Source organism: Scomber japonicus, chromosome 14 (assembly GCF_027409825.1).
Source record: "Scomber japonicus isolate fScoJap1 chromosome 14, fScoJap1.pri, whole genome shotgun sequence".
NCBI lineage: Eukaryota > Metazoa > Chordata > Actinopteri > Scombriformes > Scombridae > Scomber > Scomber japonicus.
In genome coordinates, this window is record NC_070591.1 from 4,773,235 (window position 1) to 4,799,483 (window position 26,249).

At 38.8% G+C, this 26,249-nt stretch overlaps 1 long non-coding RNA gene across 1 annotated transcript; it reads right to left on the reverse strand.

The window, feature by feature from the left end:
- Positions 1–19,674: 19,674 nt before the first annotated feature.
- LOC128373388 (uncharacterized) lies at positions 19,675–25,300 on the reverse strand. The gene is made up of 2 exons (XR_008322942.1): positions 23,850–25,300; positions 19,675–23,596 (listed from the first exon to the last, which is right to left on the reverse strand). It is a non-coding gene; the product is annotated as an uncharacterized LOC128373388 (long non-coding RNA).
- Between the last annotated feature and the right edge of the window lie 949 nt (positions 25,301–26,249).

Below are 26,249 nucleotides of genomic sequence, written 5' to 3' on the forward strand. Positions count from 1 at the left end.
CATAGTATTCGGATCGTCAGCATAACTGTGGGCATTCATACCATGCTGACGGATTAGAGATCCCAGTAGCAGCATGTAAACTGAGACCAGTAAAGATCCCAGGACACCGGCTTGGGTCACACCATAGTCAGCGTCTGGTGTTTTAAATATGTGCTCCCGGATTCTGACATGAAATACCAGAGACACTAACCCATTCCTCAGGATGACTAAGGGGCCATCATCCACACGGAGACGCCTTTTGGTTTAAACGCAGATGTTTTGCATCGTTTTGGCCGATCGTCCAAATCAATACTGTAAACGCAATGCGTGAAAATCAAGCTTTCGGAAACCTGGTCCCAGGGTGAAAACGAAGCTTTCTGAAACCTGGTCCCAGGGTGAAAAAATTTGCAAACGCAGCCCTTGAGTGTTCATTTGGATGGTGAAGACGCATACCTGCGTTTCGATGATGTCATCGCCACACCCCTCGAACTTAGCCTTCCACTGTGATAACATACAGTCAACAGATACAGCCTCAGCCATAGATGTACATCAAAGGCTTTAATAGACTGTGTGCATTCCCCCGGACGGTTTTGGTGGACGATCACGGGCCCTAAACACACAGTCTTTGAACGCACAACGGGCCCTTGAACGCACCGTGTGTTTGAACATATAGCGGGGAAATAGCTGCAATGGAGTAACTATTGTGTTTGTGTTAGCAAACTGAGTGCTGCCTGTTAGAGTCTGTGTAACTCCGTTAAAATGACACAGTCACACTTAAACAGAACTGATTGAGGATGTTAGATGTGGCGCCGCCTATAGACTGGAATATGAAGTAGCGTGTTGAGTCGTGTTGAGATGGATCCGTTTGTACGCAAATATTCTTGAAACGATGCCAGGGAAAACGGAGAGGGAAAAGATCATTTTGGTACGTGTGGACTTGGCCTAAGTAAAAGATTTTGGTAAATAGTGTGCAAGGGCAAGGAGAATGACGACAGATATGGCATACTTTTACAATTAGCTTAGCTTGATGCTAGCTCAGATGGAACATTTTCAAACTTCTCTGACAGGTGTTTGTTTAATAAGTACTATGTTCTCTATCTTCTCTAAAACATATCTAAGGAAAGGTAACTTTGATATGGGGTGGTTTTAACTAAGCAAAGAGGGGTCTAAGAGAGAGTCTAAACTAGGTTCCTAGAGTACGAGGTCAAGGTCTTAAAAGGGAAATGGTCTAGGAAGGAATCCATGATGAGGAGTGTATTTAAGGAGTGTTTGAAATAAGTGCTCTTGAACAGGTCAGCGGGAACAAGGTCAAGGGAGCAGGTCGAGGGTTACATACTGGAAGCAGTTTTGCATCTTCAGCAATTATATCAAAGCAAGTCATGATGGTGGAGAACGGGTGGTTTGAAGGGGGGGGGCTTCAGTGTTTCCTCGGATAAAATAAGATAAGATAAGATATTCCTTTATTAATCCCACAGTGGGGAAATTTACATTATTGCAGCAGGAAACAGTAAAAAAGAAAGAGCATCAACAGTAAATAGTAAAAAAATAAATACAATAATTATTATCGGTTGAATGATAGTATACCTGAGTTTGACATTATTATTTAAGGTGAAACAGATTGTCAAATATTAAACTTCTGTAAAATGAAGAGAAAGAGATTTATGTTTATGTTTATGAGACAAAAAGTCTTTAATTTGGTAGATTAAGGATTGTATGGTAAATATGGATGGTTGAAATGTTGAGCCTATTATTATAAACTTCATCTTTTGAAGAAAACAAATTCTTCACATTTAATGGTGGAGGCTTGGTCTACTAAGTCTGAGGTTGAATGTGGATTTAAAATGCTGTTTATTGTTGAGAAGAGTAATCTGGGATTGTTTGATTTAGTTGTGATAATGGGTTCATCTCTGATCTCACACTGTTTTCTTATATTTAGTTATAAGTTCTTTGTATATGTCACAGTCTCTTCTATTTAGAGATTGCACTGTTTCATTGAGCAATCGGTCTTTTCTGCTGTTCACCCTTGACATTCATGCATATTGTTTGAATTTTGGCAAAAAAAAACAAGAAAGAAGCAAAAAATTTATCAATATTTCAATCAATCAATCTTTATTTGTATAGCGCCAAATCACAACAGAGTCATCTTAAGGCACTTTACACATAGAGCAGGTTCTAAACCGAACTCTTCAAGTTTTAACTTTAAAGAGACCCAACATTCCCACATGAGACACAGTGGAGAGAAAAACCTCCCTTTTAACAGGAAGAACCCTCAGAACCAGACTCAGAGTGGGAGAACATCAGCCTCGACTGGTTGGGGATGAGAGGAGGGAGAGGAGAGAGGAAGAGGAGGAGAGAGAGGAAGGAGAGGAGAGAGAGGATGGAGAGGAGAGAGGAAGAGGAGGAGAGAGAGGAAGGAGAGGAGAGAGAGGAAGGAGAGGAGAGAGAGGAAGGAGAGGAGAGAGAGGAAGGAGAGGAGAGAAGAGAGGAAGGAGAGGAGAGAATGGAAGGAGAGGAGAGAGGAAGGAGAGGAGTGAAAGGAAGGAGAGGAGAGAGGAAGAGGAGGAGAGAGGAAGGAGAGGAGTGAAAGGAAGGAGAGGAGAGAGGAAGGAGAGGAGAGAGGAAGGATAGGAGAGAGAGGAAGGAGAGGAGAGAAGAGAGGAAGGAGAGGAGAGAATGGAAGGAGAGGAGAGAGAGGAAGGAGAGGAGAGAAGAGAGGAAGGAGAGGAGAGAATGGAAGGAGAGGAGAGAGGAAGGAGAGGAGAGAGAGGAAGGAGAGGAGAGAAGAGAGGAAGGAGAGGAGAGAATGGAAGGAGGAGAGAGAGGAAGGAGAGGAGAGAGGAAGGAGAGGAGAGGAAGGAGAGGATAGAGGAATAGGAGGAGAGAGAGGAGAGAGGAAGGAGAGGAGAGAAAGGAAGGAGAGGAGAAGAGAGAGAGAGAGAGGAAGGAGAGGAGAAGAGAGAGAGAGAGAGAGAGAGAGAGGAAGGAGAGGAGAGAAAGGAAGGAGAGGAGAGAGGAAGAGGAGGAGAGAGAGGAAGGAGAGGATAGAGAGGAAGGAGAAGAGAAGAGAGAGAGAGAGAGAGAGAGAGAGAGGAAGGAGAGGAGAGAGGAAGAGGAGCAGAGAGAGGAAGGAGAGGAGAGGAGAGGAAGGAGAGGATAGAGGAATAGGAGGAGAGAGAGGAAGGAGAGGAGAGAGAGGAAGGAGAGGAGAGAGGAAGGATAGGAGAGAGGAAGGAGAGGATAGAGAGGAAGGAGAAGAGAAGAGAGAGAGAGAGAGAGAGAGAGAGAGAGAGAGAGAGAGAGGAAGGATAGAGGAGAGAGAGGAAGGAGAGGAGAGAGGAAGAGGAGCAGAGAGAGGAAGGAGAGGAGAGAGGAAGAGGAGCAGAGAGAGGAAGGAGAGGAGAGGAGAGGAAGGAGAGGATAGAGGAATAGGAGGAGAGAGAGGAAGGAGAGGAGAGAGAGGAAGGAAAGGAGAGAGAGAGAGAGGAGAGGAGAGGAGATAGGAAGGAGAGGAGAGGAGAGAGGAAGGAGAGAGGAAGGAGAGAGGAGAAAGAAGCACATTGAAGGTCCGGGACTGGAATCTGTCATCCGGACGTCTACAGACCCAGATTACCTGTGAGACCACCATGAAAAACTTGATAATGGTATTTTGTTGTGTGTATTTGTCCAGTTTATAAAAATACAGAGAGAGAAAAAACTGCCTGCCACGTTTAGTAATGAGATCCCTAAAATTACTTTACTATGGAAACCAAATAGAGGAGCACGTGAGTTATTAATCACAGAGGGAAAACCCCATGAACTATTTCTTTGGTATTTCACTTAAGAACATTTCCAGGCTTTGACAGGAAAGAGAGAGAGAGACATTTGTACTTTGGACATTTCACCAGAAGGAAGAAAAGGTTAAAAAGAACACCCAAAAGCACATTTACACGTTGTTCCCGTTGTCCCATTTATAGTGAAAGAACAAGTCATACACTCATGGATGACTGTGTAACTTTTGAATATTTGCTCACAGTGTCCAATTCCATCCATATGAAGAAACAAACCACCTGTTTTTTCTAAATCACAGATGTCTGAAAAGCAAGTTACACATTACACACACAACCCAACACGGGTTAAAAAGGAAAATATTAACCAAATGTAACTCTGTTCTTCTGATGTGTGGTTGAAATGCGGTAAAACATTAAAAGGCTGAAGGTCTCTGCTTGTGGAGAGAGGAAAAGGTGTCCGAAAACTGTCTGCAGCTGTGATTAGAGAAGTGTTTTTCACTGTTAAACCAGAGAATACACATCGCTTTATCTTTACAACCCAGAGTTGGTCTTGACCTGTTAATCCCATGTTGGAGAGAACAACACCTTACCTCTTAAGCCTCCTGTCGTCCTCCCGGGTCAAATCGACCCCATCTGTTTTGACTGTTCCTTCTTTCCTTCCTTCCTCCCTTCTCTCTTTCTTTCCTTCCTCCATCCACCTTTCTCCCTTCCTTCTGTCCTCCTTCCTCCCTCCTTCTTTCCTTTCCTTCCGTCCTTCCTTCGTTCCCACCTTCCTCCCTTCCTTCCTCTTTTCCTTTCTCTCTCTCTCCCTCCTTCCTTCTTTCCTCCCTTCTACCTTCCTTCCTTCTTTCCTTTCCTTTCCTCTCTTCCTTCCTTTCCTCCCTTCCTTCCTCCCTCATTTCCTGCCTTCCTTCCTTCCTTCCTTCTTTCCTTTCCTTTCCTCTCTTCCCTTTCCTCCCTTCTTCTTCTCACTCTTACCTTGTCATGTATAGTCTCACTCTAATCCAGGGATGTCAAACATGCGGTCCGTGGGCCAGATGCGGCCTGCCACGGGGGTCCAGATCGGCCCACTTTCCTTCCTGTCTTTTTTTCCTTACTTCCTTCCATCTGTCCTCCCTTCCTTACCTCTTAAGCCTCCTGTCGTCCTCCCGGGTCAAATTGACCCCATCTGTTTTGACTGTTCCTTCTTTCCTTCCTTCCTCTTTTCCTTTCTCTATCCCTCCTTCCTTCTTTCCTCCCTCCTTCCTTCCTTCCTTCCTTCCTTCTTTCCTTTCCTTTCCTCTCTTCCTTCCTTTCCTCCCTTCCTTCCTCCCTCATTTCCTGCCTTCCTTCCTTCCTTCTTTCCTTTCCTCTCTTCTCTCCTTTCCTCACTTCTTCTTCTCACTCTTACCTTGTCATGTATAGTCTCACTCTAATCCAGGGATGTCAAACATGTAGCCGGTGGGCCAGATCCGGCCCGCGGAGGGGTCCAGACCGGCCCACTTTCCTTCCTGTCTTTTTTTCCTTACTTCCTTCCATCTGTCCTCCCTTCCTTTCTTCCTTTCGTTCTTCCTTCCTTCTGTCCGTCTGTCCTTCCTTCCTTCCTTCCTTCCTTTCTTTCTTCCTTCCTTCTTTCCGTCCTTCCTTCCTTCCTTCATTCCTTCCTTCCTTCTGTCCTTCCTTCTGTCCTTCCTTCCCTCCTTCCTTCCTTCTTTTCCTTCCCTTCTTTCCTCCTTCCTTCCATCTTTTTAATGATCCGGCCCACATTAGATTAAATTGGGAAGTATGTGGCCCTTGAATGAAAATGAGTTTGACACCCCTGCTCTAATCTGATGCCACTAATCTTCTAACAAAAAATATCAGAGTTCAGGTTAGTGGATCACAGATTGGGGTCAATTATTAAACTTTAAAATCAGAAGTTATATTAATATATGTATTTTAAGCCTATATTTATACTTTGTTTAATTTAACAAGGCAACTAGTAAAAGTAGACTTCTTTTGAAAATGTGGTAGAGGAGTGCGTGGGAGTAGAAATATAATAGAGTCAGTAAAACTTTTTATAAGAGATTATCACACCCAGGAGTCTCGTCATTTTCTATTAAATCTTTCTCTGGACAAAATGAGAACAACCAGCTGATCGTAAACTCTGTTTCATAGTTCCTGCATGATTCAGGGTCATATATATATATATATACAGTGTGTGTGTGTGTGTGTGTGTGTGTGTATATATATATATATATATATATATATATATATATATATATATATATATATATATATATATATAGTGTGATTGTATAAGTTACATTTCGTCCTGCAGGGGGCAGTAACACACCTAGTAGCGTCCTTAGGCCTGCCGCCAAAATCAATTCAAGGAGAAGAAGAAGAAAAATCCGGAGTGGTGACGTCACGAATGAGCACCTGTGGAAATGTTCAGGTGTATCTCAAACAGTCTCTGAAGGGATGGATTTATACAAGTTGTTTTTGGAGTTGTGTCATTCTGTATTTGGTTGATTTTCATGAATTAAAACCTGCAACTCTGACTTCATGAAGAGAGAGAGAGAGAGAGAGTTCATAAAAGACAGAAGAAGGAAGAAGTACGCCTGCATATGGATAACACAGGACAGACAGAGTCAGTTTTGCAGCAACAGGTGAGTCAAAGCTGCTTTCATTAATAAACTGCATCTTCATATTTTAAATTATCTGCAGCCGATTCTTCTTCTTTGTGTTTATTGGGTTTAAACGCCAACTATAGGCCTACTGTCACCTGCTGTGTCGGAGTGAAGGATCAGGACAATAAATCATGAGAGTAAAATTTAAAAAATGTAAAAAAAAAAAAAAAAAAAAATCCCAATCAGATAACTTACTGCTACAATGATTAATCGATTAGTCAACTGATGAATGAATGAATCGTTTAATAATAATTTTTAGTACATTTTAAAGCAAAACAATCATATATTTGCTTGTTTTCAGACTCTCAAATGTGATGATTTGATTGTTTTCTTTCTTCTAGTAAACTGTTTGGTTTTGGACTTTTGATTGAACAAAAAAATAGACATCTAAAGACACTTGAGAAACAAATTTTTGGCCTTTGTGCTTGAAAAATTATCAACTTTTAATCAATTTTAGTCAACTAATCATTGCAGCTCTGTACGTAATTCTGATTTCCCTTCACTCTAATCTTTTTAAACTCTTCTCATCCTCTCAAACTTTATCTTTTAATATCTTGCTCTCTGACTTTTACTTATTACGATGCACCACTACATCTTTAACATCGTCTCTGCAGTATTAAACAGTACAGTAGGCTAAACCACTGACAAAGATCTGATCTCCTCCCAATTATAGTATAGTATTAAGACCTGTAAGCCTGAATAAATCATCTCCTCTGCTTCCCACAAACATATTTCTGGATTCTGTGAACTTGCTTTTATTGTATGTTAGTCACAGCTGAGTTGAAATGTACTTGATCCGAGGTAATGTTTCTACTCCTATGTTATAATTTTTCAGCGTGGTCATTTCATTTAACACTCAAATGTGCAGGAATGCAACAAACTGAACTTCTACACTATCTTCAGAGCATGATATGTAGTCTAATATTGGGCCTTTATCGCTATAAACTAAATTATTCTCTGCAGCTGACTTTGAGTAAAAAGGCTAAAAATTATGACTTCGGCGGAAACATACAGTTTGTCAGTCAGATATTCATGCATGTTAATTTAAAGTAGTGTAACGACCTGTTACTGTTATGAGTTAAGGTGATGTTAATGTGTTAATTGCATGTTGAGAAGTTTACGAGCAGGTTGGGGGCGGGGTGCGAGCATGAGAGGAAGGTGTGTGCGAGCGTGTGTGTGTCTGAGTGAGGCTGCAAGAGGGAGCTGGAAAGATAGAGAGATCGGTTTTATGCTGTTTTGTTGGCGTGGTCTGGGCTACAGTGACCAGTTCCGTTTTATTAATAAACGAGTTTGAGTAATAACAGTCTGTTGCTTACACATCCTGCCAGGATGTTACGGTAGTTTTGCAAAAAGCTAAAAATCACCAAAAAAAAAAGCCTTCAGTCGATTCACTAATAATAGGCTATAAGTGCTTTTGCCTCTGATGGTGAAATACAAACATTAAGACATTTCATAAGTCATTCATCAGAGAGCGACATCAAGCCCAGGCGCAGCTGGTGAGCGCTGCTGTAATGCGCGTGTTTGGCCACTAGATGGTGGTGTTGCCTCATCTGAAAAAGAGAAACGACCCAAAGCTTTTAGCGGCATTAGAAGCTTTCATTGATCTTTTTTCCTACATTCACCATTTCACTCATTTAAAAGTAAACATTAAAAAACCCAGAAACACATGCACTTGTGTGGTTATCAATAATAAGTTAGTTAATCATTCTGAATCTATTATTACTGAGGCAGTAGTGTGTAAATATGATTTTTATATTGAAGCTGGTAGAGATAAAACTACTTTACATACTGTTGTGTAGTTCAGCCTGTACTGTAACTGTGAATCAAATGCTAAAAGCTGGATGAAAATTTAAATATGCAAAGTAACAAGAATTATCAGATAGATGCTGTGAAGCTTTTGGATTTTTGGAGCTACATAGTCAGTGTTGCATGTTATTAACTTTAAATTCAAGAAAGGCTTTGTACTGTTAATAAAAACACATAAGCTGCTACCAAGCTGAGAAATCAAAACACACACACACACACACACACACACACACACACACACACGTAGAGGAGGTCTAAAAAAACGTTCTCATGAGAAAGCTGATGTTTACCCTCCGGAAGCTATACAGTCTTCTCTGTCTGTGGCTTTCACTTAAACACAAACACACACACACACACACACACACACACACACACACACACACAGAGAGAGAGAGAGAGGGATGTAACAGCTTTTCTGCCATCTGCCTGTGTGTGTTCCTCCACACAGGAAGTGCTCTCCAGGTCGCGGAGAGGTTAAAATAGGCAGACAGAGATCAGAAAATGTAGCCCGCCTGGTGTGAAGAGAGCCTGTCGGGGTTAATCTGCTCGAACGTCAGGACGTGAAGAGGAAACAACAACAGGATGATTTCCGTTGTCTTTTACTTTCAGCACATCTGAATATAAGACAGAAATTTGAGAAAGTCCAGGTTATTGCCATAGAAACCATCACATTCGTCCTCATTGATCACTCTTACTTAATTCTACATTAATCTCAAATAATATGTATAGATGAGGAGATTTGAGGCACTTTTAGTCAATGGTTGTGAAAAGACGAAACATTGACTTTAATAGAATAATTAAGGACATTTACTCATATTTAAGAGACATACTGTTCAAATTAAACCTGAAAAGTCAGATAATAACTATTTTAATCAGTCATTGGTCATTCTCCAAAAACACGGCATCAAGATGATTGTCATTATCGATTTAACCTGCTGATCATGTTCTTTCCAATTTTTTGGTCTGGTATAAATTATAATTTCTCACAGCCCAAAGAGATGTATTCAGATTTTATTCCACCAGCAGTCCAAAACCCAAAGATATTCATGTTATTATCATGAATGAGAATGAAAAACATCAAACCCTCATATTTGAGATGTTGGAACCAGGCCTGAAGAAAGGCAAAGCTCCAGCAACACTTGTACTATAGAAGAGCTTTATTAATGTTATTATTAATAAAATAAAGCTTTGACTTTAATTAGACTTCGTTCCCTTCTGCGTGCATCTTAGGAAGTAGATGAAGTTGTGCCAGAAACCTCCAGAAATCTGTTGTTTGACTTTTTTGCTTGAAAATGGACGATAGTGACGAATGAAAACTGGAAAATAGCTTCCATATTTAATTTTTCTGTCTATTTTAATAAAGCTGCAACCATCAAATGTTTTATCAGAATAGTTGCTGATTATTTTTTTTGTCGATCAATTAATTAATTAATCATTGCAGCTCTAGTCTTGATGGGTCTCCTCAGCATCAGAGTGTGTTAAAACTCTTTGCAATTTTATCAGATTTTCTCCACGTTCACTCTGCTCATGTTCACATATTTAGTTTTTTTTATTCCCTACATTACCCTAACCCTTTTATACTGGAGTACTAAAGAATTTGAGTAACGACCTGTCAAGCTTATTTATTTATCCATAATAAACACTTGCACAAGAAATGAGAACAAACAGCATTCAAACTGCCTTATTTGGGATGTTTCAGAGACTTTGGGGATGTTAGTTTATTGGTAATTAAATGGGATCAATCAGACATAATATAATCCAAATGCATCTTACTGTAGATATAAATAACAGTTTAAAGGGCTTTACAAGTAAATGAAAAAGGCCCAACCCCAACTCACTGCAGTATTAAAGAGTAGAAAGAAATGGAAAGAGTCAAATTCAAACATTTTTAGATAACTCAGAAATAATGATAAAATAGAAATTTAAAAAATGCTAAAACATAAACCCAAAAAGAGGATTAAACACACTAAAAAACAGTGAAAAAGTGGTTACTTCATCTACTAAAAATAATTTGGTGATACTAAGCCTCAAAGCCTAACCGATATACTCAGTATTTTATATATATTTTGTTATTTCTAAACCCTTTTTACAGGATGCAAGGGCTATGTAGAAGTTCCACAGATTGCTAGTACAATAGAAAAGTGATATGAGTGTGTGTTATATTGTGTGTATAGTCCTGTTTGTATAGTCTAGCAAACCACTACTGTCCCACGCTTCTTCAGCACTTGCATAACTGAGGAGCAGGAACAGAAAAAATAAACTTTTTCCCTCCGTGTCTGTACATCCTGACCAGTAATTACATTATTTGTTAATCATTTTGTATTATATTTGCTCGCTGTGAAGGATGTCCAAGTGTCTTTCTATTTATTAATAGGGACAAATCGCTGACCTTTCTCTCCACCTCGTTCCTCCGAAAGGCTTATTTTTGTCTCTCTCTTTCCTGATTGAGCCAAACTGGGCTCAAAAGGGGTCAAGAAACAGGGAGGACGATTGAATAATGATTGCATAAGCTCTTTGTCTTTGTGCCTCCCAGTTCAGAACAATTGCTGAAAAACACATTTCTGGGCTGGAGTGGCTGGATTCGGCCAAGCATTGTATTTCTGAGTGAATTCCCACCGAAAATAACAAAGAGCGAAAAAACAGACACGAGACAATCAGCTTGTCAATAATTACATGATGTAAGATACCATTGTGTTGTTCAATAGCGGCAGGGTCAGAGTATAGCATGCTTTCTGATGCCGCCCACATCTCAGGTTTTGTTGACTTGTTCAGAAACGTCTGGTGGTGTTTGTGTGAATTACTGTTTCCTCGCTGGGAGAAACGACCAAAAAGTGGAACGTGCATGATTGTAAACGTGTAACGGGTATTATTTGGAGACATTGGTTTTAATTTTTACTGTTCACTGTCTGGATTTGGATGAAGACGAGCAGCTAGGAAATTTTTAGATTATTTACTGTTATTATTGCACTTATTCACACCAAAGTAACATTGATGTTGTAGAGGTTTATTGGTGCTTTTCCACTACACAGTTCTAGCACTGCTCGGCTTGACTCGATTCCATTACAAAAAAGTACCTACTCTACATGGGCGGGGTCGTCATAGCACAGCTCCACGAAACTGCTGTGACTTTGTTTTATACGCGACACAAACACATAACCAATGGAGGACATGGAGGCGATGGTGTACTTGCTGCTGTATGTGGCTTTCTGTCACACTCAAAGCAACAAAATTGAGCCATATGGCTGTAACGCTGTTGCCAGTATTTAAAAATGTCGGGTTTGATTCTTGTGTGGGACGGCTCAGGACTCTTCCAGTGAAGACTCACATTTAGTATCGGCTAGACTCGCTTTCGAACTTCAGCTGAGCAGGTACTAAAAAAGTACCAGTTACCAGGTACTATCCCTAGTGGAAATGCAAAAAACACGAGTTGAAAAGCACCATATGTGTGCAGGAGTTAAAACGGGCTGTTTCAGACAGAGGCTGAACTGAGGGGCTGCATAAAGGGCCAATATAAGATAAATGAGGAGTTTTTAACTGGAAATCAAGCAAAGATATTACAGAAGAGCCCCAGAATAAAAAACATAAAGCGTGCTTGTCAGCATCTTTGTAATTTGTGCACTCTGTTTTGTTGCTTGTCTAATTGTCAATAGGATTCTGTCTGAATTTAGTCTATAAATGAGTTACTTTATTCCCTTGATTTTATTCCTGAGATGAGAGATGAGATGAGATGTATCGTCATTGATCTCCTTGGTAGAAATTCAAATTGACACAGCAGTACAGTGGAAAGAAAGTAGCAGCTTGAGGGTGAAAGTGAAAAAATCAATAAAATAAAGTACTACAGTAAACAATCTCTTTGTAAGTAAATCTGCAATATATAAATGTGCAATATGCAGAAGCTCCTGAGATTATAAGATTATATGTGTGCAATGTTCCTGGGATTTACATAGCAAGGACAGCATCAGTATTTTTATAATGTGAGTGGGAGGTACTGGGAGCTGTGGTGTTGTGCAGTCTGATTGATGATGGTATGAAAGTACCAGAGACACAATATTACTGAATGAGGTGCAAGAGGTCAGCCAGCTGAATCAACTTTTGAAAGAAGAGATATTTTCAGAAGCATAATTAGATAAATTAGGACGATTTAAGGCCTATTTATGAGGTTTATATGATGTGACAACACTGTGGTTATGAATAAAAACACCTGGTTAGATTTAAAGAAAGATCATGGTTAGGGGTTAAAATATCACCTACTAATACCTACTTAAAAAGCACACTGCCTCTGTGTGTGTTGTCGTCCGAGCTTCTGTATTATTTGTTTTGGTAGCCATCCAAGTGCGTCTCCTACTGTGTCCTCCACTTCCGTTACCAAGATGGCCGACACGTCACAAACAGTTTGTTTTGGTCTGAGATATTGGTGCTGAAGTGCGACATCTAGTGGCTGAATATCATGTATTGCAACTTTTAAGGTTGAAGAGATTTAAAATTAGGCCATCTTCTTCGTCATGGCTACAATAATAACCACAGGGTTAAAGTTAGGGGGCAATCATAGTTACATTTCTTAACAAACTGTCTCAACAAGTGGTTAGAATCAGGAAACAAACTCTTGTGGCTCCTGAATCCACGTTTGCTGTTTAGAAAGTTTGGGTTAAACCATTCACCCAACCTGCCATCTGCAAATGAGAAAATCTGTCAACTTATATCTACATAATGTGAACTGCACCACTGCTCTGCGTCATAATTACTACAGCTGTTAGATGTTATCTGTCACTTAAACGTAACTGTAGTAGTATAGCCATTTTTGGGTGACTGACTCGACCTTTTGTGTTGTTTTTCTTGGCAGGACTTCTTCTCTCTCTCTCTTTTTACTGGAGAATTAGCATTCTTTCCATTTTCACTGCGTAATTGGAAGCATCCAAAATAAAATAAAAAAGTCTCCATCCTTTGGGTAGCATAAATGTGCTCAGTAAATTTCAATCTGTTCGTTACATTTTGACATTGACATGTGTGCCAGTGGAAATTTGGCTTGTTGTAGCACTACAGGAAAGGCCAGGGGGTCACCAAAATAATTTAGGATTTTTCTTCTGGGGATCATGTGTGTATATTTGCCTGTGGAACAAAGTGTTGGATGGATGGTTGGAAAAATAGCTCTTATCTACTTTTAGCATCTTTGAGAGAAAAATCTGATATATCTAATACTGAGGCAAGACATTTACGCCTGTCATACCAATTAGATAAAAGTACTGTTTACAAAGAATATAAAATTTCTCTTTCTATCTCTCATATGTTCAAATCTAGACATGAAGAGTCTCGGATTCTAACATGGGAAATTGGATGTTTGTTTATAATGCGTCGGGGGAGTGAGTCCCAGTTGGAGTATCTTGGCGTCTTGGGATTGAACCAGAGCATAAACAAACTGTCCCCGGATCAGTGTATTGGTCAAATGTCTCGAGACATGCAGAGATCCCAAAGGACAGACAGGCACATGAGTGGACGGAAAGGCAGAGTGTTGCATTGAGAAGTGACTGCTCAGTTCACAGCGTGACACTTCAGAGTTTGTTTTTTTAAAGTTTTTGTCCTCAGCTGGCTGGATGGTATTTCTCAGTAGTCGCACAGCGGGTGTTTTATGAGTAGCATGGTTCAGAAATAAGCTGACATAGTCTACTGTAGTAGCTGAGATGTTGCTGCTCCTTGACACTTCTACTAACAGCACTTACAGTTGATGGGTAAACTGAGTTGAGCGGGGCAGAAGTGTAACAGACTGACTAGAAAGACGACATCAAACTCACATCATCCTGGATCAAACTTTAATCGTGTGTGTCACTGTGGCAGCTGAATTAGGGATTACATTTTTTTTCAAGCAATTTGGCATGGTTATAAGAAGGTAGTCTCAGCTTGGTTGAGGTAAAAACATATTGACATATTTGATATAAGTGTTAGGCTTTACGCCGATCTGATCAGCTATATCGGATCGGCCGATATTTAGCATTTTATGTAATTAGTGAGATCGGCTGTAATGTCTTAATTCACCGATCCGATCAATGTCGTCATGTTGAAACTTTTTGCAGATGCTCCCGTTGCATAGATTACAGATGGCTTGTGTTTTATCTGTCTCATTTACTCCCAAGAAGTTCCACACCACCGACATGTTTGTTTGAATCTTGAATCATGAGGTGTCGGATTCAAACAAACATGTGGGTGTTGTGGGCAGACAAATAAAACACAAGCTATTTAACAACCTGTGCAACACTAAAGAACGTTGTGGGGAAGCATCTGCAAAATGTTTCAACACCACAAATGTACCTGGATAGGGAACACAAGGAGGAGCATGCCGAGTTTAAGAAACGGCGCGTGGACAAAGAAGACGTGATCGGATCGGTGATCGGTGTAAAGCCTAATAAGTGTAATGGAGACACTCAAGCTTCCACCGAAGAACTAAAAAAACATCAGATCTGCGTGTAACCTCCCTGAAATGAATACATGAAACAAACATCACATTTTCCACATGTTTTTCTTTGATGTTTGAGCTTTGACTGCTGCTCTTTTAATGGAGTCATGTCATTGAATCGTCTTCTGCAATGATGATATTTGCACAAGAGTAGCAGCATTTTCTTTTGCCAATTTGTTTGATATCATGTAAAAATATATCATACATTTGGATGGAAAACTGCGAACTGTGCAAACTTTGCTTTTTAGGTCAGTTGGAATCAACAAGCTGGAGTCAGCTAACTAGCAAATATACACCACATTAATAAATCATTAAGACTAATTAAAAAGATAATTGATATCCCGAACTTGAGCCAAATATTTAGACCATTTAGGACAAGTACAGTATAATGAGGTGCACTCATTAGACTCATTTCATAGAGTCTATGAGACAATGTGTCTTTGAATAGTGACTCTCATTAGTCAAACACCGCTGCCAGTTTTACACAATGTTCCTGCATGCGGCGACGTTTGTGTGTCTGCGTGTGTGTGTGGACAAAGAAGTTATTTCCATTATTTCGGGGCGATTAATCATAGACTGATATCATCCGTATTATTATTAGAATAAATTAATAGATTATGTCAAAATTAGACCAGCTGTTTAAAAGATGAAGAGGTCTAATCTTTCTATTAATTCAATGAGGAGTGTGATATTGCCTCGTAATGTTTGCAGTTCAGAAGTCGGCACACATCAAGACATCAAAAAAACGATTAGTTATTGAACGATTGTTGTAGCTGAGATGTCTGAAGGGTTTTTTGGTGTTAGTGTGAATTGTTCAGCAGGAGAAACTGGATGCAGTCTCGCCTTGAAAAACCTGAAACAAGAGGAAACTGGTCGGCCCGAGTCGCCGGTTCCTCCCATTTCTACCTCCACCAAGGTTTCCTGACTCCCCACCTGAAGGAGACAAAAGGCTCTCAATCAGCTGGAACAAAGGCCTCTGGATGCTAGACGTGTGTGTGTGTGTGTGTGTGTGTGTGTGTGTGTGTGTGTGTGTGTGTGTGTGTGTGTGTGTGTGTGTGTGTGTGTGTGTGTCTATCGGTGCTTATTGTTGTTGTTTACCTGTTTTTCTGTCTGAACTTCCCTCATGCATGTTTTGTTTTTCTGTGCTCGTAAAGTTTGGGTTCCTGTCGCACTGCAGAGGAAGGAAAAACACACACACACACACACACACACACACACACAGAGGAACACACACACACACACACACATGCACATACATAACACACAAGAAAGTATGTTTTTTTTGTATTTTTGGCTGACAAACGGCTGAGTCAGGATCTGCTGGCACCAGCTACAGTCCCCTCTACCAGTCATTTCCCATCATTTTGGTGGTGGGAACGGTTTAAACAAGAATTGATTGAAGTGGGTCAGCGGGGGCCCAAAAGAGTGGGCGGGGGGACAAATATATACCCACATGTTCAAGTATGCCAGAACTAAATAGTGCTGAACAAATAGAAATCTTTAGTGAAAGACATCACAGCAATGACCTCCACTTTGGTCCTCATTTAGACGTTGGTTATTCTGGAGGCGGCTAACAATTAACTTTTTTAGTTGGAGCGGTTTGTTGTGTTTCTATTGTTGTGTATCTGAATGCACCCATTGGATACGTGTGTGTGTCCTTATGTGCTGTAAACCAAAAATATTGGTGGGTGGGGTTAATCACAGTGGCGCCACCGTTGTAAACCCGTTGACCTAATGATTCTGGGGTAATTGGTTGGTCTCTAAAAGGAGCAGCAGCAGCACATTGAGAACATTTATTTGGTGATAGTTGTTTGTTGAATGGAAGATTTTACATGAGCATATTAGTATTGTCCAATTTATTACTTGTACTGATCATAGATATTATAATCTCATATCTGCATGCTTTAATTCATATATGGTTCAGTGACAAATAAGGGTTGGCAAGATAAACAATTCAAAAATAAAATAGTTTTAAAAGCAGCATCAGGTTTGTTAAAATGTATATTTAGTATTTTTGTTGGTTTTATATCATTTGAAATGACATTTGCACCATTTTTTACCAAAAGTAAGACTATTTAAGTGGACTTATACTGATATTGATCCTTCCTTCCTTCCTTCCTTCCTTCCCTCCTTCCTTGCTTCTTTCCTCTGTCCTTCCTTCCTTCCTTTCCTCCCTCCCTTCCTCCCTCTCTTCCTTCCTTGGCTCGAGGACAACAGGAGGGTTAAGCATACAGACGTTTCGGCTTGTTTTAACAGAAGTTACTCGGAGGTTTGATTATTTGGCTGTATGTATGTGATGGTTATTTTAGGTTTTTTGTATTTACACCAACCTGTGATTTGGACAAACTTTAAAAAATGTGCTTTTGTTTTCTTCTACATATCATCCTCACATGAGTTGTGTCCTTTAACAAAAAGCCATAACCACAGTTTCTTCTACCTCACATCAGCTCTCTCAGGTATCTCAGTCTATCTCTGTCTTTCTGTGCCAGTTTAGGTCTTATTTATGCCAATCTGTCTGTCCGTCTGTCTGTCTGTCTGTCTCTCCGAGTCGAGCAGCGGATGTGCGTCACAACCTGAAACAAAAGCATCAAGTGAAGTGAAACAACAAAGATCAGGAGTTAAAAGCTTTGAAACGTGTTTTCCATGCAACGTGGAAACTCCCATCAGAAAGTGTTTAAATAACTGGAAGTTTGAGAGTGAAGGGAAATTATTGTTTTGTCTACTTTTACTTTTAGTTTGAATGATTTATGAAGTGTATGGACATAATCATCTTGAAAGATCATAATAGTGCCACAGAAGAAGTTTAGACTTTTCTAAATGATCAAATGATTTTAAATTCATAAACATCTAAATGGATGAAGTTAATGAAAATCAAAATTCTATGAATTTATTAGAAGTACACAAGTGCCAAAACTGAATGGTCTAAAAGTATGTTGGGATAGGGACCTGGCCCAGGAGATACCAGAAAATGATTGGAAAAAACTATGTGCATCATGGTACTGTTACTCAGGTGAAAACACAGTCACAATTCATTTGTCATAAGTAGGGCTGTCAGCGTTAACGCGTTAATCACGATTAGATTAATGCAATCCATAACGCCTTTTTTTTAATCGCATTTTAATTTTGCAAGCTTTTTTGTCCCTTCTACTCACCCGTAGACGGCTACTCTAGCTGTAGCACTATGCTTTGAAGTGGCCTCCTGCAGTAAGAGAGCTACTGGACTTTTGAACGGCTTGTTTAACTTTAAAAAACTTCCAGACGGTTCAGTTGACAAGTCAAAAGTAAAATGCAACCTGTGTCAAACGGAGTTTAACCACCACCAGAGTACGTCGAGTTTGAGTTAGCACCTCCACGCTAAACACCCAGGTGCAGCCAAGCGAGCCTCAGCTCCACCAAAGGACCATTTTGGAGTGTGGGAGTCGCAGCAGAGCCGTGATTGATTCCCAGTTAAGACACTCTGGTAAGAAATGCTTTACATTATGGGCTTAAAACTGCCTTGAAATGTAAAATAACAGGATTTTAAACATGCAAATCAAAACGCGATTAACTATGGAAATTCTGCGATTAATCTTGATTAAAAAATTAATCATTTGACAGCCCTAGTTACAAGATATTAAACAGATCCTACTGGACTCCTTCCAAACTGGCAAGACTAAAACTCAGAAACAGTGATATGTGCTGGAGGTGCAATAGAAAGGTGGGAACTCTGGTGCATATGTTATATGAGTGTGATAAAACTAATGACATGTGGAATGCAATAGTTGTGTTCTTGAATAAGATGTTGGGCACACTTTTGATAAAAAATGCCTCATTATGTCTCTTGGGGTTACTACCAGATAATGTTCAAATGTCAAAACGCAGAAAATCATGGTGTCGTTTAGCTATGATAACAGGCTGCAGGATAACTTTACGCCAATGGAAATCTCCCACTTTGTCCACTTTTAAGGAATGTATAGAAGTACTAAGCTCAATGGCAAGCTATGAGCGGGTCGCTTATAGAGTAGCTGGGAGGGAAGAAGTTTGGGGTCCGTTCCTCGCTCAGCTGCAGGATATGAAAGGATGACGCTACCTACCTCTGTATAATCCTTTATATGGTTCAGGTACAGGATGTGTATAATACGTAGACTTCCTAGGGTGTTTTCACTTTGGTTTTTTGTTTTGTGGATCTATGTCTTGTGTCGGAGGTCTGGCTTAAGTTGTACATTGTTGCTGGACTGCAAACTCCTTTTTATTTTATTTTATTAGCATTATTATTATTATTATTATTATTATTATTATTTGTCTTTCTGTTTGAAAAAAAGACTGGGCAAATACTGAAAAAAGACATAAAAAAACTACAAAAAACAGATATAAAATGACTAAAATCAGCCTACAGTTAGTTTGAGAAACAGCTGCCCTCTAGTTACCATAGCAACGTAGAGATGGAGAGACTAAAGAGACTCAAAACTACCAGAAAGAGACATTTCAATCATTATTGCTATGTTATATTTTCATGTCTGAGGTAGGGCATGATATTGTGTGATAGGAGATGTTTAGTGATGTAAAAGCTAAAAAATACACTTAATCAAGGTTTATTCACATTTATTGATCAGTCAGATTGAATATTGATGCTTTCTGAGGTTCAACATTTGGTATTTGGACACTTTTTATGACCCCAAACATACTGTGAGGGTAGAATATGAACCGTATGTAAAGGTTAACCATCGCTAAAGATCTTTAAATCAGAGCATAAACCATCGTACAAATGACGAAAAACAACCTACAGTTTGAGTAACAGCTGCCATCTAGTTACCATAGCAACTTGGAGATGGAGTGACTCCAAACTACCAATAAAATACATTTCCATCATTACTGCTATGTTATATTTTCATGTCTGAGGTAAAATAGGACATGATATTGTGTGATAGGAGCTGTTTAGTGGTTTAGTGGCTAAAAAAATACACTTAATCAAGGTTTAATCACGTTTTCTTTAAATCAGAGCATGAACTATCGTACAGTGAGATAAATGAACCACACATGGAGCCGATGAGGGAGGGTAAGATCAGTATGCTTTAATAGTAAGATATCAGTGCAGAAACACAAACTTCTTATTGGGTTAAATTCCCCATATAGTAATAACAATGATAACAATATGATAATAATAAGATCAATATGAATTTTTTTTTTTTTAGCATATAAAATGCGGAATCAGCAAATAATAACTGTACGTTATGACATCCGACAAAAAAAACAAGAGTACAAGTAGCTGAACATGGATCCCATAAAGGAAATAAAACATAAACCCTGTTGAGACACGAGACAAAAAAATGCTGATACTGTCTTTAAAAGAGGAAGTGCAATGAATGAGTGGATTAACTCCTGAAGCATTTTTTTATTATTTTATTTATTTTTTCAAATGTTTCATTTTTTTGGGATGAAACCCTTCAAGCAGCACAGTATGTTAAGCTCTACGACTGGTGATAAGCCTTCTGTTGATTTAAGAAAAAAAAAGAAAAAGAAAAAAAGGAGAGCTGAGAGCTGAATTCCCGCCATTTTTTTTAGCAAGTTAGCATCTGCTCCGTTAGCATCTGCTCCATTAGCATCTGCTCCGCTAGCTTCATGTAGATTTTTTTCAGACATTTATATCTTCATTCTGTCTTTCTGAACATATGACAACTGTTTATGTCCAGCTGAAGCTATAGTTGAACATTTGAACATTTGCTAGCTTAAAAAAAAAAAAAAAAAAAAAGGCGGGACTTCTTCTCCTCCTCCTAGATTTTTTTTTTTTTTAATTTTCTTAAAAAATCCGACTTCCATCCAGCCAACTCTTTCCACGTACATAAACACAATTTTATAATAATAGCTCAAATCTCATAATCTGAGATGCTTTTCTCGTCTTCTTTCTGTTTCAGGACATTTATTAAAATACATTTAAAAAAAAAAAAAAAAAAGCTTCTGCTCTTTTTTTATATTTTTGGTCTGTGATGATAATAATAATAATAATAAGTGTAATTCTGGCCTTTGTCAGGGATTTACTTCTATTTTACATAATAAATATATCAGGAAAAATAATTTACAATCTGTAAAGTGCTTTTCTGGAAACCCAATGTAAACAAATTTGGTAATAATATTTTAGTTTTTTGGGTTTATTTTATTTTTCTTTCACTACACTTAACTACTTTTACATTTTACATTATTAGGAACTTTCAGCTCGAGCTTCATCAGGACAGAAGAGAAGAACGATAGATGGGGTGGGTTTTTCTTTTTTTGTCAATTGTCAAGAGTGAAAGAGGAAGAGGAGGAAGAGGAGGAGGAGTGAGAGAGAGGAGGAACAGATCTGCGGAGGAGTGGAGAGATATGCGTCAGTGGGCAGGCTGAGCAGGATGTATCTCTCTTCACATGTCACTCAACTCAACAAATCGGGCTGTTCTTCCTCCGATCTCACCCCCCTCCCCCTCCCACCTCCTCCTCCTCATCATCATCTCCAATCCTATTAAGCACAAGGAAGCTTTAAGTCTGCTTCACTTCAAAAATGAAATATTCAGACAATTTAATGACTTGTTTAAAACCTTTCCAAGCATCTAAATAATCGTCTAACTCTTAAAAAAAAAGAAAAGGAAAAAAAAAGATGATGATGGAGATCGGGCCTGATTTTCACTCTGGGCTTCAGCGTTAGTTAACAATAGTCAAATCAAACAGTTAAAGTCATCTGCTCTTTGCTCTTTGTTTAAATTGAATCTTTGGAGCTGTTTTTTTTTTCATCCAGTGTTGCTAAAAAAAAATAATTAAAAAAAACAGGCAAATTTAATTTCACCTGCAGAGTCCAGTAGAACCCACAAACCCAGGCAGCTTCATCAGGTTTGTTGGATGAGCTGAGGGAATCCGTTTCCTTTTTAAAAGCCTTTTTAAAATACTCCCGATTTGACTCGTCGTCACCAGGGGAATCTAACGGGAATCTAGTTTTACTGCGTATTCCTTCCCTAAACTGTACTATTTGGATCTATCAGAGGAGGCTATGAAGGAGGAAGACTTATTATAAATATCATCCCAACTGTGACATCGTATCTACGTTGTTTTTTTTTTTTTGGGATAATTGGATTAAAAAAAAACTAAAATAAACTATAATTACTGCTTTTATGATTTCACATTACTTTATGGCTCTGCTAGCTAGCTACCTGTTACCTAGCAACATCATTAACTCTTCTGTTGTCCTTGAATCAAGGAAGGAAGGGAGGAAGAAAGAAGGGAAGGAGGGAAGGAAGAAAGGGGGTTGGAGGGAGGAAGAAGGAAGGAAAAGAGGGAGGGAGGGAGGAAGGAAGGGAGGAAAGAAAGACAGAGGAAAGAAGGAAGGTAATGGGGAGGACAGAAAGAGACAAGGAGGGAGGGAGGAAAGAAGGAACAAAGGAAGGAGGGAAGGAAAGAAGGAAGGGGTTTGGAGGATGGAAAGAAGGAAGGGAGGGAGAAGGAAGGAAAAGAGGGAGGGAAGGAAGGACAGAAGGAAGGAAGAAAGGGGGTTTGGAGGAAGGAAAGAAGGAAGGGAGGAAAGACAGAAAGAGCGAGGAAGGACAAACGGAAGGAAGGAAAGAAAGAACAGTCGAAACAGACGGGGTCAATGTGACCCTGGAGGACGACAGGAAGGTTAAAGCTGCTAAACGCCACGTTGGGATTGTAATTCAGTAAAAGTCTCGGGCAGTTGAAGGAAGTCATCTACGAGGTTGCAGGGAACAAACTGTGCTGCACTTGAAGGGTAGAACTTCTCACGTGTTAAAGACACCCATAGAGTCATGATAAGGCACATTATACGGATTAAAGATGAACTTTAAAGAAAATGTCAGCATCACATAAAGCAGATAACATCAAAAATACAGAAATACAGTGTTAGTGGATCCAAGAGATGTAATAAAAGGTCTTAAAATGACATACATGGTCTATGAAGCACCATTGCTTTATATATATGCAACTGGAAAACAATGTGATTAATTCTATGGCAACTTCACCTCCTTTTACAATGTTCAAAAAAAATGCTACATATCTGAAAAGTGAAACTTAGAAAAACTGATAAACATCTTTTCATCCAAAACGTTTTTTAAATTTTTTTTTCATGTTAATTTTTTTTTTTTTTTATATGTGTGTTTTTTGTTTTTTTATCTTCTTTAAAGGGAAGAACATAAAACAGAAAACAAGTACTGGCCAGCCAACAGATTCAATAGATATATATTTTTTTAAAAGGATAAAACTCTGCAAGGAAAAGAAAAAAAAAAGGGAACCAAAAAAAAGGGAACTAAAAAAATTCAAAAAAAATGCCACAAACGCAGAAACAGCACGAGAGGAAACAGCACTGCGAAGGATCTGATCCATCTGCATCTACAGGCGTAGATAAGGACAAAAGTACCAGAACACATAAACACTAAAAACACTATCTTCAACATTAGTTCTGTCTTTTTTTTTTTTTTTTTAAATACGTAACGTATATGTGTACAAAGCTCTATATACTCAAAAAGTGGTCACCACACAAAAGACAATTACCTCAAAAAAAAAAAAAAAGAAATAGAAATAGAGTGAGATTAAGAAAGGAAAAGAGAGACTGGAAATATAATGAGAATGTGTTTCCATTGAACCTAAAATTACTGACATAATTAGAGTGAAATTTACAGTTTCTAGTCTGAAAATTAAAAAAAAAAAATCTGACCTTTTTTATTTTTTTATATGACTATTAATATTCTGTATCAAAGCTTTTTTTTTATCATAGTGGCAGCCGCTGTGTGTTTGTGAAGTGTAAGAAAGAACTGGCCTTGTCCTAATCATAAAGAAATCACTTTACAGGAAGCTATACTGCTGCTATGTACATAAAGTCTACAGAAATGAGTATTTACGAGAGTTGACAGTCTAGTTTTTGCAGTGGTGTGCACAGGAAGTGACTTTTCTTCAAATTAAGAGCACAAGTTGCCTTTTATTTTCTTAATGGGACACTTTTAAATTAGATTTTTTTGCCTTAATATCACAACAAAAGGTCGTTTTTGCAGTGGTGTGCACAGGAAGTGACCTTTCTTCAAATTAAGAGCACAGGTGGCCTTTTATTTTCTTAATGGGACACTTTTAAAGCAGATTTTTTTTTTTTTGCCTTAATATCACACCAAAAGGTCGTTTTTGCAGCGGTGTGCACAGGAAGTGACTTTACTTCAAATTAAGAGCATAAGTGGACTTTTATTTTCTTAATGGGACTGATTTTTTTGCCTTAATATCACAACAAAAGGTCGCTTAAGCTGCTTAAGTCACTTCTATTTTTGGCCCAAGTACCCCTCAATGACACCCTAATTCGCCTGATTGCCCTTCTGATCCCTCCCATTGCCTTTATAGCCTAAGTCTCCCTATTATTAGCTTAAAAAAATCACTCCACCCCCTTTTTATCCTCCGTTTAGCAAACCAGTGGCTCTACAAATCTCACATGCTTCACATTACAGCTAAAAAAATAACATGTCAGAAATTTTGATTGTAATCCACCAAATTAGACAGATATCCAGATATCTCCGTTTTAAATGTTTATTTGATGTGAAAATGAACTGGCTCGCTGGAGATCCATCATACTGTAACTGCAGACGAAGAAAAAACATGTTTGATTTATTGTTTATTATGGAGCTAGGCCACTTCTTGATGGGTAGGTGCTTCTCTGGTGTTAGCGTTTTGAGATATTAATCTACAGCTGTTGCAGAGTTTAGACTGTTTTTTCAATCAATCAAGTCAAGTAAGTCTGCTACATTGCTTTCATTGGCAGTGGTTGCCTCGAAAACTTGGGTAGAATTGATCAAAGTATCTGTAAAACTGTACAGCATTTATTTTAAAAAATGGTCATAATGGAATAATGTGTCTGTAGTGAAATAACAGACATGCAATCACACTGGTTTGATTCTTTAATTTGACTTTCGGGTGAAACTTAAACCTAAAAACTCAAATCGAGTGAAGAAGCGAAGCCTTTTTTTGTGCACGCCACTGTTTTCTTCAGCTTAACTGTTTTTACATTTAGTGTGTATTTAATTGTGAACCTATACAGAAGTCAGATTCCTTTTGTACAAGCTATCAGTTTAGTACATTAAGCTAGCTACAAAATAATAACACAATAAGAGAAAAACCCTGTAGTCATCAAAAGTGTGTGAGAGAACCACGTATAGATAAACTCAAAGATGAAGTTTTTATAGAGAGGAAGAAAAAAAAACTTATTATCAAACTTACAGTAGAGTACATGTATTGCAATATATGTTTATTAGTGTGTCTGTGTGAGACACAAACATAGAAGAAACTGGTAAAGGTAAAAGAACATAAGAACAAAAAAAAAAAACGAGGCGGTATTGATATGGTAAAGTGTCCCGTCGATTTTGGATTAAATAACGTGGGGAGACTGGATAAAAAGTTAAAATGTTTCCATTAAAAAAAACAAAACAAACAGAAGATAGACTTATTATCTAAAAATAACAATATAATGCATATGTCATTAAGTTTGACCCAGACCGTTTCTAATGCTACTGTGTGAACCCGACTCACTAACTGGTTATTTTAAACACGACAGATGATGTTAAAGTGAAGAGAGAGAGAGAGGTTGGTAAGTGTCTGTGTTGTTGGGTATCGCTCACTGTTTTACCTATTATGACTCTGCTTATTGGTTCTAGCTCTCTTGTGGTTATAAAATTTGAGCTTTAAATCTGTTGTAACCATAGACTGTATAATAGAAATGGATGTAACATCCGTGACGTCACCCATTGGTTTGCGGACTGCTGCTCGGAAGCCAATAGTTTCCGATCTAGGCAGCGCCATCTTGAAAATTTCAGGTGCATGCTGGGAAAAATAAAAACACAGATTCTACTTATATGGGCATGAGGCGGGGCCAGCATGGGCAATCAACCTGTCAATCAGGACGTAGCCACGCCCTAATGCATACCCTGCTTTATCGTCACATATAAAATCAGGGAGGCCAAAATGTCCCAAATGAACATCATACTGCATTGAAGAAGGCTTTAAACTAGCGATTGAGACCATAAACACATTTTGAAAACGTTTACTGAGGTTAGAAATCAAGTGAGAACTTGGTGAATTCTCCATTGACTTGTATAGAGACGGTCCCCCCCTGGTGGCCTTTTGATAGAATGCAGCTCTAAGTTACTTCCGCGTTGGCCTCATTTCAGAGGACCGTAACTCCCCGCCTAGTTGTAACTTGTCAAATACAATATGATTTAGTGATAATGTCTCTATCTTGTATTGAAATGTTACATTTTAAGTGTTTTTTTTTGCTTTTCTCCTGATAATAACAGAGTAGTTTTACCTCTTGCGGCTTTAAAAACAATCCAAATAAACAATCTGAGAGGTTCAGATAGAAAAAAAAAATTACTCAAACTCACAGAACAATAAAACCAATGAGCACAGGCCAAAAAAAAAGGTTATAAAAAGAGAAAGTTTGGCTACACAGAATCAGAAAGCTTGATACCCAACTTGGAGTTTGAAGTGAACTGGCATTAGAGAGAAGAGAGGGCTGGGTCTAATTGCTGGTCAGTTACACTATAAAGTGAAAGAACAGTGTCTCTTGTTAGTGTGTAGGTAGTATAATATCCTCACCTCTGAGCTACATGAGTTAGC